The 19,975-nt window shown below is 40.0% G+C and overlaps 1 protein-coding gene across 7 annotated transcripts in view; it reads left to right on the forward strand.

The window, feature by feature from the left end:
- Nucleotides 1-752: 752 nt before the first annotated feature.
- cno (adherens junction formation factor afadin) overlaps nucleotides 753-19,975 on the forward strand; it is a 90,600-nt gene continuing 71,377 nt past the window's right edge. For all 7 annotated transcript variants that reach the window (XM_028313110.1, XM_028313106.1, XM_028313108.1 and 4 more), the window contains exons 1-2: nucleotides 753-1,127; nucleotides 5,919-5,973. The gene's annotated coding sequence lies outside the window, so the exon portion shown is untranslated. The remainder of the gene's footprint in view (nucleotides 1,128-5,918; nucleotides 5,974-19,975) is intronic.

Raw genomic sequence — 19,975 nt, forward strand, 5'->3', positions numbered from 1 at the left:
ATTACCGACATTACCGTGATACCGAATTTGCACCTCCTCCTCATCATCATCATCATTTCAGCCACAGGACGTCCACTGCTGAACATAGGCCTCCCCCAATGACTTCCACATCGCACATGTCTAGGTGGAGGACTAGAGAATCTATGTCTGACATAGGGACAAAATATGGGCAGGGAAGTTTATCGTTTTAATTACCAACTAATTTTAATAATTTACATAATTCTTTTTTTAATAAAAATAATTTGGTTTTGCGCTTTTTCATTAACACGTTGTATACAGGGTGTTAGGTAAATGGGTATATGAGCCGACACTAGCCCATGTTAACATGGTCACATAAATGGTATGGTGAAGTCAGAAAATGTATATCTTCATTTAAATTATTTAAATTTTCATACAAATCGGATTTTATAAAATTTATTTTGTATGAAAATTAAAAAAAATAAAATCATGATATCAAATTTCTGACTTCACCATACCATTTATATGACCATGTTAACATGGGCTAGTGTCGGCTCATATACCCATTTACCTAACACCCTGTATATTTTTTTTAAATCTCAGATATTTAGGTAAATAGGTCTAGTTTCACCTATTTTCATATGTGCACTTTATCAAGACTGAAAGACTCACACTGTTTTAATCTCCATTACATGTGAATTATGTTTATGAATAATACCACTTTGCTAAAATAACTTAATACCTAATTTAATATCACATGATGTCTTTACATCACTAAAGAAAGAGTACGTACACGCACGCCATCGTCGCGTTTGTGGTTGTGTTGCGCTGTGCAACACTTGTTTCATGAAGTTTATTTTTGTCTGCGTCATTCGTGTTTTGTGATTACTTTTCGCTGAAATACCGACACATGCGATAATTATTTGTTTTTGTGCTTTATTACTTAATGTTCTTCAGTGGTTTCATTTTCTCTTCCAGACTTAGTGTAACTTCTACTGAACTTTGAAATGTGATAACGTTAGTGCCTTCAAGTTTTTGACAAATTCAAAGTTTACATGTGAAGATGTTTTTCATCTGCCGTTTTTATTAGTGAATTTGCTACGACTTTACAACCAGTGTATCGTGCTAATGTAAAATTCTTCAGGATGAAGACGTTAACTCTTACCAAGGTTTGTCCCTAAATTGTTTTTTTTCTTACTGCTCTGCCAATAATCATTTCATCACACTGCTGAACTAAGTATTTTGTGTTCTACAATAATCAGAATGTGTTTTTTGTTTTACTGTAGTAAAATATTCATTGAATAAGATGCCCACCTGTAGAAAAACATCACATCCCATAACCACTAAGTATATGCTTGTAAAAAACTTAAAACAAAGTTTGATTTAAGTTCCTTGTTTGAAGTATGGCTAAGTACAAATCTAATTAAAGTTAGTTATTTGTTACTAAAGAGGTAAATAGTGAGATTATAAACTATTCAATAATTTATATACAGATTTAACCACCATTCTGACAAATGTCCATATCAAGACATAAAATTCATGTATTTTGGCCTAGGTTGGCTAGGTTATATATTGGATCAGAATTTATTTTTGTGAAAACCTTACCTAAAGAACCTCGAAGATCAGATATTTGTAGATCTATGTCCAAAACAAAAGATACACTTAACACATTGATGGACAGTAATGTCCACAGGCGTTCAGGTAGTAAAGGATGATATGACAGAATGCCTAAAGACGTCATATTTTTTACTCATTTTACATTGACACTACTCACATAGGCAATGTATGTGAATAAGTAGTGTCGTATTGGGAAGTAATTCTTAACCTGTACTGTCCACCGAAGTGTTAAATCAAGGAATCTAAAATAATTTCTGCATTATATTGTAATATTGTATTAGTTCTCAATAATTTAACATCTTTACATATCCTGGACTTAATATATTGTTGAATAAATGTTTGAAAAGTCAATGATTGGTTGATTAATTATCATAATATGGGTCATTCCATGACAAATGTTACCGAGGGTGAAAAACTAAATATGTTCTTTCCGCATTTAATCTGATGAATTTTGAAAGGGGCCATCCATAAAGTACGTCACACGAATTTAATGATTTTTTTACCCTCCCCTCCGTCCTTGTCACAGGTGGTCACATTTCTGAGACACCCCCCTCCCTAGTGTGACGTCACATGTTTTGCAATTTCACATCGAAAAATTATTAAATTAACAGCAGTTCCGATATTAGTTTTATTTCCATTTAAATTAAGTACTTTTTTTATGAAATCAACATTATATCAAATATTTGAAACAATTGAAATGTGATGTCACGAAACTTAGGACCCCTCCCACCCTTTGTCACACCATGTCACACTTTGTCGACCCCCTCCCCCCCTCTTTACGTGTGACGTACTTTATGGATGACCCCAAAGTAAATATTCCAAATTATATTATGCAACAAAAAAGATCTGGGAGAAACAAGTAATTTTTAAGTTATTAGTCTTTAAAGTCTATACTTAAGTCAACTGTCTGAATGATCATTTTCTATCTAATTATTGGTAAGACAATTTAAAAAAAAACTATCAAACTGTAAACCGTTTTGCCACTATATGATTTGAGGGTATTTATTTATCATGGTACTGGTAGATTGCGTCATACATAATCCCAAAAAAATTGATAATCAACAAGTTTAAAGCGTGTTTTCTTGTTACTTTGGCGAAGTAACACCCGAAACAAATAAACAGGTATTTGTTATCGTATCATAGATTACAATCTAACCTAACCTAGCCCACTGTTATGTTTAGAAACTTAAAACTCACTAGATTTAGTTTTTTGATGATTGTGATTACTTTTTCATCAACAGTATGAACGTACATCCATCACAGACAAGTCAGATTTATGTGTAGTAGTGTGATAAACTAGCTGTTCCCCACGGTGTTACCCACAGTAAAACGTAGCCTATGTATTCCATACCAAATTTTATTAATATTGCTTAGATGTGAAGAAGTAACAAACATACACACTCAGAAACTTTCGCCTTTATAATATTAGTGCGATTAGAGATTTTTGTGCTACTTCCATGGAGACCAGAAATGACCAGATGATATTATCTATACTATCTATTAATATTATAAATGCGAAAGTAACTCTGTCTGTCTGTCTTGCTTTCACGCCTAAACCACTGAACCGATTTTGATGAAATTTGGCATAGAGATAGTTTGATTCCCGGGAAAGGACATAGGATAGTTTTTACCTCTTTTTTTGAAACAGGGACGCGCGTGATAAAGTTTTTCTGTGGCAGACAAAATTCCATGCGGGTGAAGCCGCGGGCGGAGAGCTAGGAGAGCTAGTAATGATATAAGATATCCATTGGCGTATCTAGTTCTTTTTCAGGGCATAGAATAGCTCATGAATTAGGCCCAGAACACCGTGTGTTTTGGGCCTTAGTATTCTCAGCTACAATACGAACAATGGCCCAATCAAGAGGCTAAGTGTGGATTTGATTGTCCTACTAAATTAATTTACTAAGATCAGGGGGAGGGGGTGGTAAATAGCCTACTAACAGCAAAGTATATTCGCCTTACAAGGTCCTGGACTTTATTTCCACGTAGTAAGCAGTGTTAAATTGTGGTAACTGAAGTTAACCACAAGTATAATCCAGAGTTCATCTTAGGTGTAACTTTTTATTAATAAGGGGGCTAGTGTTAATGTGACGTAAACAAGAAACCAAATACATTGACACATATTCGTACTTCGTAGTGGTGTAACCGCGAGTAGACGTGCGTACATAATAGGTCGTACTTTGAATCAGGTCAGGCGCTACGACCTTTCCGTGTGCAGTTTTGGGTCTTTTCCATAGGGCACGTACCCGGGTTGCGGATAGGGGAACGCTCCCTGTCATTAGAGGTATTGGTTTACCGGCACAGACAGAAACCTAAACGCAGCAGCCGGGCTAGGATGAGCGCCGTGATATAGTTATAGTATTCTTTTCGACGTCACAATGTATTGGCAAAATCGACAAAATAGCGTGATAACCGCTTATCGCGGCGCGCATCCTAGGTCTACAGGTCTCGTCAACTCGGCGGGCCTGTCAGGCAACCCGTAACCCACAATTGAGTAGCATTTCCCGAGCCCACGATGCAGGGGATATCTTTAAAAACCCGTACAGGTGACTGATGGGGCATTTGCGCGCCTCAGCCTACTCCTCTGATCAGCAGAGCTGACTGAGCAGCGGCATAGAGGAACCCTAACCCGCTACGGCGGGCTAGGGTTCCTGTTGTACTGGTGAAAACCTCTATAAAAAGCAACTGTAGAAACCGTCGAAGCCAGAAAGCCTGAGAGGCTCCGGTAGATACCGTTGGGTTTTAGTGGGTACTGAGTAGACCCTATGTGGGTAGGGGTCGTCCCCAACGGCCAGTGGATGCGCAAAACATTTCCCACAGTCATTCGAGGTCCATATGTATGTCATACCAAATCACATATCATCACATAGAAAGAAGAAGTATAGAGTGGTAAGACGCCACACGGTTCCTCATTTGGAACCGCGTTCAATATTTTTTATCAACCGACCTACTTCATATTAGCACAAATATTAGCCCCTTTCGGGGTATTACTATTCGCATAGCCTCTGCTCCGCGTCAGGTGTCAAGTCAGTGTAGTGACAATACGTTCCGGTAGTGCATTCGTTGCGTTCGCGCACGCGACAATGTAATGCTTGTGTTTGCAGAAAGTTTTTGCTTTGTTGAGAATTGTATTTTCGTTCCAGTTATTTAAAGTTATTTATTTCTACATTATTAGGGTATGAAAACAACGTCAAAATGATGAAATTTTCATAAATGATTGAATGAATAAATAAAGCGAGCCTGAAATTTTCATCATTTTGACGTTGTTTTCATACCCTAATAATGTAGAAACATCCATTAAATGGTATGGAAGGTATGGAAATTTCTAATTCAATTACATATTAATATTCACAACGTTTATCGAACTCAAAACTAAGCAAAACTTGTAATATGGTGACTATGTAGAGTCGACTGAATTTTTTGACTGATCTCTTCACCCAAACATGTGCCCCAGTGTGGGATTCGAACCCACGATTTCCGCATTTGTTTACCATCTCTAATCTTCTTTTTAATTCATAGGCCCAGAAGCCTAGAACACCTATCAACGCATGACGTAAATGTACCTCTACCTAAATTAGTAAAAAAATTTGGTATCGATTTATTCCTAAACTAGTAAAGAAATCTAAATTTTCCGCAGTCGGAATAGAGCAAAATCGATAGTCTTTACAACCTTAAATGAGTCGTGCATGTCGTGTCCGTGTAACAATAATATCCATTGTCATTTACCATAAGAAGCCATGGAGTATGGATCGTATTGAATGGATACGCGACTTACAATCTAATTAGATTCACCGTCTTGTGTGTCTGTCATAGGTTACACTGGAAACTCGGCGAGTGCGTAGAGTTTACCTGTGTTATTATATGCGCCTTTTTATTATGTACGCCGTATTGTATTGTAAGGTTTCATTTTGTCAATTCCTGCACGTACGGGATTTAGTGGTTCTACCTACTAACACCGCATAACTCCGTGCATTTTATTCTTATCGTCACGGAAGTTGTCAGTTTTTAATGATTTGCATCAAGTATACTCGTTGTAGAAACCATAGACGTTTCAACGAAGTTCATATAGTTAAAAATCACCGTCCTTCCGTGCCGTTATCTTGTAGAATAGCAATTTGGCCCGTAGAACCTACCACCCGGTCGTTGCCTCAATGAGTCACAGATTGCACGCGGTGAGTTGACTCAATACAATGATTGCGACCAGTCTCAGGTACCAATTTTTAGCATCTTTTAACATTACTAAACTTCTAAGCTTGATTAACTAAACGTTAAAACGTCTGTCTTGACTGTTCTTGAATGTGATTCTCAGCTTCCACTTATACATGAAATGTGTATTGTTTCAGATGACTTAAACACGCATTTGCAAAAACATTGGCTGTACTGATTATTCCAACTCAGGTATGTATTTTATAGTTCTTTTTAATTGATTATGTATGTATGAAATTATGAATAATCGCTTCCCATTAATGCTGCGAAGGTACTGGTACTTGGATAGAAAAAAACACTGGTTTCTCAGCTGAATATTGATATTTAATACATTATTCCTGCGATATTAATGTTCTAGTAAGGTCAGACAATCATCGAGATGTAAAGGATATCTTAGCTGTGCGAGTGGGTCATTCAGGCCTTGGTCCTGAATTTTTAAGTAGTCTATTAAGGCGGCAGTGCCCGACCTCGGTTCCCGTGCGCTTTTCACTCGCTGATTGCGTCTTTTTACTTTCTCACGGCGGTTTCACCATAGAGGCCGCTTTATCAACACAGCGCTCGCGGCGGACACTTGCCTCGCTAAGATTTCCACCTGTGTACTCTGTACCTTCAATATTAACAGCTTACCGAGACAGCCTCAGCTCAACGTCTTGTCAGTCCGCGGATGCAATTCCCGTGATACGTACCAAACTCAAATTTCGCTCTACGTTATTCATGTTCAAGCTAGTTAAACGGAATTTGAATCCATCACACAAACTTATTTAAAAATATAACGTTATGTAGGTGCGCTTATGTGTATTTTGTGTAAAAATAATTATGTATCAATCAATAGACTTCAATGCAGTTTTGGACGTAGAACTTTTTACTATTGGGTAGCTTTATGTCTTCCACAATGACAATGACTGTGAAAAATATCTGCAACTTCCATGGATAAGCAGACACCGATTCAGTGAGTAGAAATGCAACATTTGTGTTTATTTTAACACTAGCTTTCCGCCCGCGGCTTCGCCCGCGTGGAATTTTGTCTGTCACAGAAAAACTTTATCGCGCGCGTCCCTGTTTCAAAAACCGGGATAAAAACTATCCTATGTTCTTTCCCGGGACTCAAACTATCTCTATGCCAAATTTCATCAAAATCGGTTGCGAGGTTTAAGCGGGAAAGCGTAACAGACAGACAGACAGACAGACAGACAGACAGACAGACAGACAGACAGAGTTACTTTCGCATTTATAATATTAGTTGGGATATTAATCACAATTTTTACTGCCCAACTGTGAATGACTGACCAGTTCTCTGTCGTCTAAACTTTCTCGATTCTGTCTCGCACAGGTATTTGCTACAACCAGTTTTTGCCTGGTGCTTTCGTTTGTTTCTGCGGATCATGTTGCTCACCGCAAGGGTAACGCCCGTGACGCCGGAAGGCGGGTGATCTCTGGCTCAGGTCTCAGTGCGGATATTATCCTATTTCCAAGCAGTATTGGTTCCCAATTTATGTAGCTGAAACTTAAGTCTCATTAAAACATTAAAATTGATGTATATTATGCTACTGATAATCTTGAATAGGTCAGTAGACTATTAATTATAGAACTACTTAAAGTTCCAGTCCCAACCAATAGAGAGCCCACCATAATCAGTGAAAGTTTTTGTCAACTTTTGTCACGCTCGTACTTGTTATGTAGGCGCGGCCAAGTTTTCTACCACAAATAAAATGTACTTATGAAGTGGAATTCCACAAATGGTAAAAGTTACAAATTCCAACGGAAAACACAGTGTAATTTTGTAGGTAGAGTCAATTATGGACCAGCAACTATAATTTTCGCTTGGTTGGTGGTATGGTGGACATATCATATACTATAGGCCCTATGTATATTGCACAGTAGTCTACAATACAATACCATATTCCTATTTCATCTCAAAGATAATTGGATGTTAGATACTCTTAATATATATTAATATCTCTACAATTTCATTCTGAGAAGCAATACAACCTGTCAATTTCAAAGTTATCAGAGAAACTCATGATCAAAACAGGGACACCTGAAGCAAGATGTTCTTAATTAAGAATTCTCATAATCACAAGTGGTAAGGAGGAACAATGACCGTAGGGCGACACTAAGGGGGCGGCACCAGCATTGGCGCAGTATACCGCGTCATCGGAGCCGATTGCTTCTAATTCAATTAGGCTGCAAGTGGAGCACGCATCAGACTCCGACTTAGGCACACACAACACACACTTACACATTACATAAAACGAATATTTGCCTAGTGAAACGTCGACAATGAGCCAACATTTATGAATGGAAACCGATGTCGGCACGTTTTTGTTTGTTTTCTCTTTGACCATGCGTTTCCGTGCCGTTTGGCTTATGAAATGTGTGTAATACATTTACGGATACGCTTGTAAAGAAGCCCTCGTAGCCGGCATTCATTTAAAAATGATACGCTGCTTGAAACTCCGTTAAATACAACAATGCCAACACAACACAATGTGTGAAAATTTCGTTATACCCATCAAAACGTAAGAGGGTACTCTATATTGAAATAACGAAATTACGTATTATTTAACACTTACGAGCTGCAATACTAATTTGGGAAACAATGGCCTGTAACAACATCTCGCTTTGTGCAGGCCAAATGGCGTAAGACCAGTATTGTCCATGATTATCTTTTTTATTTTTGCTCTTTGCTATTTTGATTGCAAAACAATGATAGGGTTATCCAAGTAATAAATATTTCATGATGCCACCATAAATATTCTGAAAAGAAAACAACATTGTAATGTAAGCTGTAACCGAAATCAGGCCAAAGGACATTTTCCGTGTCAGGCTTAACATTGAAGGGAACCTGCGTGAGGTGAAACGGTTCCAATTGCATGGAGCACTCGGTACCAGGCTCCGCCCGACCCTCGTACGTGCCCGTGGTCGATATAATGTGTCGGACTGCTCTGTTGCCCGTTTAGCCCCTTTCTATCAAATAACGACTGTACATTGGGAGTAGCGAAACTTATCAGCTGAATGGCGAGCTTTGAGATTCCGTAGCCCTTTTCTATCAAGTAACGACTCTACATTGAGTCGCAAACCTCAGCAGCTGAATTGCGAGCTTTGAGGGTCCCTTATATTAGCCCCTTTCTATCAAATACGACTCTACATTGGGAGTAGAGGTGGGCGCCACGCCGGCGCGCCGCCGCCGCCGCGAATTTTTTCACGCCGCCGCCGCCGACGATCGGCTGTCGGCGCGCCGACTTCTATACTGCACTGACTATTTGGTTTTTTTACAAATGTTTGTACTGTGCGGGAATCGAATCCGCGACCTCCGGCATAGATTATGAGTGCTATGAACCACTACACCGAACGGCCGACACACTGAGTGAGAACCTCGCAAGTTCCTTAACTTTGGAAAATTATCCATAAGGCTGGAAAGCCGCCTAACAAAGTCTCATCCTATTGCTCTATTATCCTGACACTTGTATTGTCAAAATTGTGGGAAAGGACCATGCTTGGACGTTTATCCCCTTACATAAGTATGACCCATGTAATATAATATACTCGACTATCAATTTTGGCAGAAACCATACCAACCATAACAAATAGGTACACAGAGTGTATTGTCGTACAATAAGATAATGTTTGGAAAATAAATAACACTGTATGACTGCTTTCGTTAGGGCTTTGACCGGGTTTAGTTTATAGGATCACTATTAAATTAAAAAACACCTTCCACACTACTACTACCTGCTGATGGATAGACAGACAGTTTCAAGTCAATCTGTGACAAGATCTTTTTATAGCTGCAGAGCTTGAGTATCCCAGTACTCCGTAATTGGTCCGGTCCTCCACAACATATCTACTAGTAAAGTAGCCCAGTCACCAGAAACAACTGTGGCCTTCCTCAGATGTAACAGTGATCTTAAAGCCACTAGCCTAGACTGTTGCAAACTCAGCTATATGCGACTAATGCTTGGCTGACCAAGTGGCGTAAATTTACCTGGGATTCTACACCTTCAGAAGCAGCACAAATCGTTGCACTATTGCAAGAAAGGCTCAGCCAGCGGGCTGTCGCACGTCAGCGCCACATAAGCCAGTCCTGGGTTTCGAAAGTTTCAAGACGCTTTCGGGAGACTAGTGGCTTTATTCCGACACCAAGTTCTGAACAGCGCCGGCGCACATCGCAGAGGGAAGACCGTTTTTTCATGTCAACCTCTCTATGAACTCATCATTTGACTGTAACCGATGTCCATCAAGAGCTCAAAAATGTTCGTAAGATAGCTGTTAGCGAGTGGACAGTTCGTCTAAGATATAAGCAATAGAATTTGACTCCAAAAAGGCCTGCCACAGGCTCGAAACTGACGGCAGGTCACCGATAAGCACCCTTTCAATTTGCTCGTACACATCTCGATGGGAAGGCGAGTAATGGAGGCGAGTTCTGTTCTCCGATGAATGCAAACTGTGTTTGCAGGGCAGCAGTCGAAGAGGTCGGGTTTATAGGCGGCCTGAGGAGCGATTTGTGCAGTGCTGGTTCGCTGAAACAGTGGCTTATGGGGGTGGCTTGCTCGACTTAACATCGAGATGTGTACGAGCAAATTGAAAGCGTGCTTATCGGTGACCTGCCGTCAGTTTTGAGCCTATGGCAGGCCTTTTTGGAGTTAAATTCTATTGCTTATGTCTTAGACAAACTGTCTACTCGCTAACAGCTATCCTACGAACATTTCTGAGCTCTTACTGGACGTCGATTCCAGTCAAATGACGATTTCATAGAGAGGTTGACATGAAAAAACGGTCTTCCCTCTGCGATGTGCGCCGGCGCTGTTCAGAACTTGGTCTCGGGATAAAGCCACCAGTCTCCCGAAAGCGTCTTGAAACTTTCGAAACCCAGGACTGGCTTATGTGGCGCTGACGTGCGACAGCCCGCTGGCTGAGCCCTTCTTGCAATAGTGCAAGGATTTGTGCTGCTTCTGAAGGTGTAGAATCCCAGGTAAAGTGTCAAAAGAAGCGGAGATGTGTATGAATCAACGTGTGAAAGCAAAAATCCGAAAACGCGTGTTTTATAGGGGGTAAATAGGCCGCAACTCGCGACGTATCAAACAGTTCATACATGTCTTTTTCGTTACTTCTTCACATCAGCCGGGATATCTTTTTAAATACTGGTGTGATTTAAATGAATTTGGTATCAGTTTAAAGATTAAAGTTTAATCTTTAAAATGGTGCCACTTTTTTGTTACTAACAAATTCGTTAGTACACAAGATCGCGTGGAAACAACATCATGTAAGTGATTCCATACTTTTGCTCGCGAGTGTATTATACCGGTTTCGGTTACGGTTGCGGATACTTATTTGTTTTGGATATCTGAAAGTTTCGGTTACGGTTGCGGATATCCATAACATCCCTGTTAAAGACCTGGACCGTATGATGACATGGAAAAGCCTTATGGAAAAGGACATACCTCCAAAAAGGGCTCCGAAATATCTGCTAAGGGTACTTTCATCGGCGCATTGGTAGTATTGGTACACTTACATTTGAGAATTTGCGACCATCAATTAGATGCAATAATGAACATGGGATGTGATACAATGCAGCCTAGCAAATATTTTAAAGTATAGTAAGTCTATACCAACAAGGGAAGTCTGGAAAAGGGAACCATAAGAGTTTGGTCAGTATAATAGTTGACGGCTCCAAGATGGACTCAGGATCGGGAACGGGCGTCTACTCCAAACGATCAGAGCACAGTAAAAGTTTAGGGGAGTTTGCAACAGTATTTCAAGCTGAAACCTATGTTATAATCATGTGTGCACTAAGGAATATAAAACAGGTGCATAAAAAGCGCGACATTTTCATCCTAAGTGACAGTCAGGCAGCACTCAAAGCCATTGCCTCAGTGAGGGTTGGATCTAGACTCATTCTGAGGCAATCTTGGCACTAAATAAACTTGGAAGGCACAACAGGGTGACCCTAATGTGGGTACCTCGACATACAGGAATCGAAGGCAATGAGAGAGCCGACAGTCTAGCGAGACAAGGCTCAGAGGTGATACGTATTGGTCCAGAGCCGATAGTGCCCATATCTATAAGCACCGCACACATGGTCATGAGGCAATTGTATAGCTAGGAGGCATAGAGCTGAATGAGTAAGCCCAACGGTATGAGCCACTCTAAATTATTTCTAAAGCGAAACATGCAATCATGGTAAAAACTCGATATTCAATGGAAACAGAAGGCAAGCCCGTGTGATCACGGGTGCGTTAACAGGACACTACACTACGAACTATATGCTCCACAAGATGGGCTTAACGACATGTGGATAACATGCAAAGTCCATAAAATACCTACTGTGCGAATGCGATGCGCTAGCGAGAACTAGGATGGGTTTCCTGGGGTCGGCATATCCGGCACCAGAAGACTATAGGTCCCTCTCACCCAAGCACTTGATTCACTTTATTGATAAGATTGTTTCGGATGAGAGGGGAATAAAGGTATGAACACAAAAGATCCCAATAGGTCGACGTGGACTGCGCTCATGCACGGCCCTGAACAAGATAAGATAAGATGATCAAGAGAGCTGTTATGCTAATTTACTAGAAGACGGAGCAGTGGCTCTACCTCGTTAAACCCCAACCAATTTCAAATCACCTGATTATAGTCTTGACGACAGACTCTAAACCAACAGATTTTTTAAAAGAAATAATGAGTCAAGGTCAAAGGTCAAGGTCACGCCGCCGACGCCGCCGCCGCCGAAGGCAAAAAGTCGGCGCGCCGCCGCCGGCTAATTCTATATCGGCGCCCACCTCTAATTGGGAGTCGCATAACTCAGCAGCTGAATTGACAGTTTTGAGTTCCCGTAGCCTTTTTCTGTCAAGTAATGACTACATTGGGATTCGCAAAACTCAGCAGCTGAATTGAGAGTTTTGAGTTCCCGTAGCCCTTTTCTATCAAGTAACGACCCTACATTGGGATTCGCAAAACTCAGCAGCTGAATTGACAGTTTTGAGTTCCCGTAGCCTTTTTCTGTCAAGTAATGACTCTACATTGGGAGTCGCAAAACTCAGCAGCTGAATTGACAGTTTTGAGTTCCCGTAGCCTTTTTCTGTCAAGTAATGACTAAGTATCAATCATGGTATACCTACATAAATATTAATAATTCGCCCTAATAAATAAGTAGGTAATTAGTAATTATTTTTCTACGTTTTAGTGTAGGTTTTTTGGAGTCGGTTTTATTTTTTTTCTGTCAAGTAATGACTACATTGGGATTCGCAAAACTCAGCAGCTGAATTGAGAGTTTTGAATTCCCATGGCCTTTTTCTGTCAAGTAATGACTACATTGGGAGTCGCAAAACTTATCAGCTGAATGGCGAATTTTTAATTGGCGAGCTTTGAGGTCCCGTAGCCTATCTATCAAATAACGACTACATTAGGAGTCGCGAAATTCCGCAGTAGAATTGCGAGCTCCCGTAGCCCCTTTCCAGCAAATAGCGACTCTACATTAGGAGTCGCAAAACTCGGCAGCTGAACTGCGAGCTTTGAGGTCCCGTTTTCGTTGAGAGCGAACGCGCCGTCCTGTCACGGTCATCCGTCCGAGCGCAAATACCGATGAAGTTAGTGCGTCACACTTTTCTCTTCGCCGAAGCCCAGTCTGAGAGACGTGACAGCGTGGCACCCGCAGTTGTGCGATCGGCCGAGTGCCAATGTTTCGTCCTCTCTCTGACGCACCGGAACGAAACCCGACTACTAACATTGCCCTACTATCACTTCGCCGACGACCAGCTCTCTAAATCTATTGCTAATAACATCTTGGAGACATTTTGTTTCTCAAATTCCATCCGTTCTCCGATCCCATTCAAAATAATACGGTCTACAAAATACATATTCGTCTGAGCGCTCCATTGTAATTTGATTCCTCGCGTTATGTCACGTCCAGTTTGAATGGAATGCGCGGGTCAACAGCAGGCAGGTGCAGTTATTTGCAACTCGTTATAATCCCGCAGAGTATTGCAAATTATTGTGGTTGCGAAATACCACAGTCAATTATTAGCCTCATGATCTTGCTTAAAACCGAAAAATTGTTCGTTAGGTATGGTCATTAAAAACCTTTGAGTGTTCATTCAAACCAAGGGTATTTAAGAGAAGCAAAAAATGCACACGGTAAGTGAAGTTCAGGGTGGAGCTCGGTGGTCGACGCCGAGTCTCGCGTGCCTTCAATGTGAGTCATATTACGCCTATAGGTTGGTGCCTTGGCATTCCACCTATTAATACGATGCGAACTCCTTAGTTATGCATATGCATCTATGGTATGGCTCTACATGCATTGCATTAAAGTCTTCATTTAAACTTGAGTCATACGTATCATTCCAATTAAACTAAATTTTGATCTCACGATTAGCAATCAGGTTAGTAGTTATTACTGTAGTGACAAATTTCGAAAATATTTTTCTGCCAAAAATGCAGTAATGTAGCAAAATATCATTGGTCGCCTGACATCACCCTTCCCATATTGATAAAGGTGATCTAAAAACTCGTTGTCCGTCTACAAATGAGGGCACCGTTGATACAAAAGCCGGTTTTAAAATATAAGCTGTCTCCGAGATAAGGAGTGAGCTGAGACGGAGCATCGATGTAAAGATGAGTATACGCCGTCAATTAGTATTGCGTGACAGACTATAACAGTACAGTCGCATTACATAACAGACATGGGAGCGTCACACAAGGGAGACAAGTTCTCAGGCCTGCAGTCTCGGCTACGAGTCGCGATAATCAACCGACCCGCACACATGAGTTTCACGATTCCCGTAACTTGACTTAGGTAGTTGAGCACGCGATTATATTAATGTCACATCCGCGTCGTGTAGCACACGATGCGTGCCCGGCAGGTTACTTGGGTCCCGTTACAAAAATATCACGATGAATAGAATCCATTTACTTTGGGCAGGTAGTGTTTATTCAATGTAACAGATGGATAAATTGGACATGTCAACAGAAATGTTGCCTTGAAATCGTTTACAAAACAAAATTACACAAGTTTACATGGTAGGGGTGGACTCTATCAATTACTAAGTATGGTACAATGTGTATCCAAGATAATTTCGTTACACAAACCGAATGCTAAGAATATTGCAGAGCAGATGTCGCATTCCAAGATTTTTTCAGCGGTTGCCTTGGAATAAGTGGGATAAGTGTATGCTAATAAATTATTAAAGGGCACTTGAAGCGGAAAGGGCGCGCTAGTGTGGGGTCGCGGATAGGTCCACTTGTTACGCCCCTATGCACTTGCCGTAGGGGTCGGTGCTCGGCTCACACTTTTTGCACCCATATCATTATTTTAACTCATGCTTTCCCACGCTGCACTTAAACGGAATTAACCTGTTCAATAGAAACTGGGTAGTGTTTATTATTTGGATTCAGCGTGTTAGTCTCTTGGTATTGGCATGTACCGGACTCTGTGAATGACAGTGAAGTATGTAGGTATGTACTCTCATTCGCCAACATATTGCAGTAAAATCGCTGCATTATCATATACTTGAATGGTTGTATGTATAAAACTCGCATATCAAATGGGATAAGGCCAAAGTAATTCCCTACAATTAATTTCCTCTGGAACCTGACATGTAGTGCTCATTATAATGTGGTGCATTCTATACACTTACTCTACATTTCGTCATCTGTTTGGTGTTTTTAAAACTTCATTGTACTGCTGATGCTGCAAAGATTTCTTGCTTCTGGAATTTAGCATAATTTAGTTATGACTCTACCAAAACAAATTTCAAATTAATGCAGCACTTTTTAGTATAATGGCATGTATGTTGTACTTAAATAATTCCCAACAAAAGATTTGGGAGTGCCATACAGTCAGCCAGATTTGTAAATCTGTATCAAAGAGGTATTTGAGGAAATTGGGAGTAGAGTCGAATCGATCAATAGTTTTTTTGTGAATCGACAGTACTTTTCTTACCACTCTGCAGCTCTTGTACTGCCAGGATACATACTTACACTTTTACTTCGAAAAGTTCCAATAGAATCAATCTCATCATCATTTGCAATTTGTAATCATGTAAAATTATGTAATAAATAAAATGATGAAGTTCTTATATCTTAGAACCGTTATAATGATGTCAAGCAAGATATATCTGTCTGTGTAGTATCTAAAATAGCCTGTTCTGCGAGATCGTTTGGTGCGCTCAGCACAGGAAGGGGCAAGGTCGGCGTCCAACCGTGAAGTTCCGCCACGATTGACAACTCCTTCATATTTATTTTAGGATCTAATATGATGAACGTCGTATTAAAATAGTTGACTATGATGCACATTATCTGTTTTGCATAGATGCCGGCCTTGTATGGTGATCGACAAATTAGCTAGTCTGGGTGCGCTCGGCAGTAATTACACAGAATTTGTTAGGATTGTTCAGTTGCATTCCTGGCGGCAAAAATATCATGCGCCTATGTTACGGTTAGAGCTGCGTGTTTATTTTTACGAGTCAACGATCCGTGTTTTGAACGGTTCGCAGTTCCTCGTTCATGCCCAAGTGTACAGCCTTGGCCAAAAGTATTGAGCACCCCCTAAATACTGCTTATACATGATAACTATAAAAGATACTCAAAGATATTTGATAAAAACCTTTCTTTGACAGGTTTTGAAACATAAACTCACGGCACAACGTGCAATAAAACACGTTTCGAGATGTTTAGCTATGATACTGTAGTATTGTTAGTCTTTGAAAAATCATAAAAAAACTTCTTCCGACCTCGCTGCTGAGTTATCAGCTGAAATTAATACGCCGATTTCTGCAAGAACAACTCGCAGAAGACTCCAAGAAGCTGGGCTTAAGGGCTATATAGCCAGAAAGAAGCCATGGCTCTCAGTAAAGACCAAAACAGCTCGTTACGAGTAGGCTTTAAAATACCAAACTTTTACCGAGGAAGATTGGAAAAATATTGTGTGGTCAGATGAATCAAACTTTGAGGTAAGTTAGCCAATATCATGTAATAACAATATGCGACAATAATATTATAAAACTATATTTGTAAAAATAAATATTGGACCGAAAAACACTTAACAAAATTTCGTACTTTACAGATTGTTGGCACACCTGGTGTGACATTTGTCCGTCGTCGAGTAGACGAAGAATTTACCCCGGAGTGTAAGGTACCTACCGTCAAACATGGCGGCGGCAGTGTGATGGTCTGGGGGTGCATGAGCGCCGCAGGAGTTGGGGAAATGTTTGTGTGTGAAGGACGCATGGACTCTACAAAGTACAAAAACGTTCTTGAATCCGCACTTCTGCCCTAGTTTACAACACTTTTTGGTGACACCAACATGGAAAGCGTCAAATTCCAGCAGGATAACGCACCTTGTCACAAACGATGGCTTGGTTTAGTGACAATAACATCGAGCTGCTTGAATGGTCTGCCCAGTCACCAGACCTGAACCCCATCGAGCATTTGTGGGGTCTATTGAAGGGCAAGGTCCGGCGCCATTGAATAAAAACAAAAGAAGACCTAAAACGTCGCTTGCGGGAAGAGTGGAACGCTTTAACATGTGACGATTGTAATAAATTAGTACAATCTTTACCAAAAATAACTTCTGCAGTAATTAAAGCAAAGGGTGGTCCAACAAAGTATTAATTTTTTGTTGTTAATAAACAATATAAAACTGTTAAAAACTGTTTTGATTCCGACACATGTATAATTCCTTCAAAATTAATAAATATCATGGGTGCTCAATACTTTTGGCCAAGGCTGTATGTGGCTCATGAGTCGCAGCAGCTACTCGCATAGCGGAAGCGAGCCCAACCATAACAACGCTGACGGCTGTTTCGGTTTCCGACGGCTAACACTAATAAACTGGTTTCGGATGAAAATTGAAATAGGAACACGTTTCTCAGTAACGCGAAACGTACGCTGTACTAGGTAGGTACCAGAGAGCATGCATGGAATGCAGAGCGCCGAGTGCGTCGATGTTGAGGAATGATACCATATTATGCCGTCCTAAATAAAGCTTAGTAAGCTTGCATGAGAGAAATTGTTCGAAATGTTTGTGCGGTTCAGTACAATATTGATTACGTTTGCTTAATGTTTGCACTTTGCTATGTATTTACTGCAGTAGTATTTTATTAGTTTCTTATCATGTCGGCACGTTTATCATATTCACAACAAGCAGGTTAACTGGTTTAAATATCGATCAGATAAGTGGAGTAGCATAGGTTTGCTTGAATTATTGATGACGGGTTATATTTAGTGCAATCGATTAGTTGACCATAAATTCGCCGATGTTTACAGGAAACATTAAAAAGTGAGGAATTAACGGGCGTTGGTGTTTGGGTTGTTTCAGTGCCGTGGCGCGGGCCATATGTTTACGTTATAAATACGGACGCGTGCACGCGTAGGTGCGCCGGCGCATGATGTATGCCAGAAACGCCCACTTTCGATATTTTATAAAATTGACAATGTTAATAATATGTAGAAAAATTATTAATGTTATTTATTGTATATTACGGAGCTCATGACGAAATACATGGAAAAAAAATCGGGAACGCTAATGTTGAATGTAGTCAATACATGTACATTTTGTACATTAATCTGCATCGTACACCTGTTTACATCCTAGAAATAAATTGCTAATTTCTTAGTTAAAGTCGATTAATTCTATAATAAAAAGTGCCAGAACAGTCGGTAACAACAGTTTAACTAAGACTCGATGGCACATTTTATTTGCTCTCACGAACCGTGCCAAATATTTAATTAAAACCGATCGCGGTAATTAAATCCCAGTCAGTTTGGTCCGTAATTGAAAGTATCTGATAATACCTCAAGCTGCGTGACCTCCTTCTTTGATTAGCATCTACAAACGGTTGCTATAGCCGTTGTTTGATTCAACAGTTTCACGATGTTTCACCTCTCCGTTGTTTTGTAAAGGCGGTGGTATCTCCAAGTACTTGCTTTACGGATGCAATGAAAACGAAGGAAAGTAGGTAAAGCTAAGGATATTCAAATTGAGCTAAAACATAACAAACAAAATATATTTTATTTTCATACCACCGTCATTTGAATACACTTGTTTGTAACACATTAATTTAATTAAGCCGATAGATATCAATGAAACCCGATCGCACTGACATTCGATCACCTGGCAGTTAAATATACATGTAGGCCCTTTTAGGGTACAAAACGTAGACGTCATTTATTATTATTTATTTACTTATTCCACACTCGAACCGAGTAGTTAAAATGATAACAAATTATTTACCGCACTATCTAAACGTTATCTAAATTATACTGCAGATACCGATACCAATGTATGGGCTGGTCTGCGTCATAGCATTTAGTCATCCCAACTAATATTATAAATGCGAAAGTAACTCTGTCTGTCTGTCTGTCTGTCTGTCTGTCTGTCTGTCTGTCTGTCTGTCTGTCTGTTACGCTTTCCCGCTTAAACCTCGCTACCGATTTTGATGAAATTTGGCATAGAGATAGTTTGAGTCCCGGGAAAGAACATAGGATAGTTTTTATCCCGGTTTTTGAAACAGGGACGCGCGCGATAAAGTTTTTCTGTGACAGACAAAATTCCACGCGGGCGAAGCCGCGGGCGGAAAGCTAGTTATTAATAAACTTGCATTTTTCATTTAGAAAATACTTGAACACCATGAATGACTATGCTTTGGAAATTACATCCAATAAGAAACAATTGTGCTCTTTAGCTCTATTGCTTCAGATCAAATAGATTGGCCTAATACTAAATGATGTGTCATTCACTGGATATATCATGTCATGACTGAGATGTGCAGTTGACATTTAACAAAATGTTGCAAATGGGTATAAAAAATCGTGATTTAATAACTTTGTTGCAACACTTTTAATTATGTTAATGAAGATTAATCTAAAATTATTTGATGATTCTGTAATCTATATAAATAAAACCGGCCAAGTGCGAGTCGGGCTCGCGCACAAAGGGTTCCGTAGCAGCAAATATAATAAACCTATTATGTCAATTTATACACCTGGTGAATGGAGACTAAACTCTCCCGATATTTTGCCTTGTACTTTTATGTATGAATATTAATTTTATATATGTATTTATAAATATTCCGAGCTAAAGAGGTGGCAAAAGCAATGGCAAACAAACCACAATCAATAGTATTCGGTTGTCGCTGAACACTTGGAAACTGAATACATGACTCCGATAGATACGGAAACAAGGCTTTTACATATATTT

This window comes from Ostrinia furnacalis, unplaced genomic scaffold, assembly GCF_004193835.3.
Source record: "Ostrinia furnacalis isolate ACB-3 unplaced genomic scaffold, ASM419383v2 OfSCF4153, whole genome shotgun sequence".
In the NCBI taxonomy this organism is placed as follows: domain Eukaryota; kingdom Metazoa; phylum Arthropoda; class Insecta; order Lepidoptera; family Crambidae; genus Ostrinia; species Ostrinia furnacalis.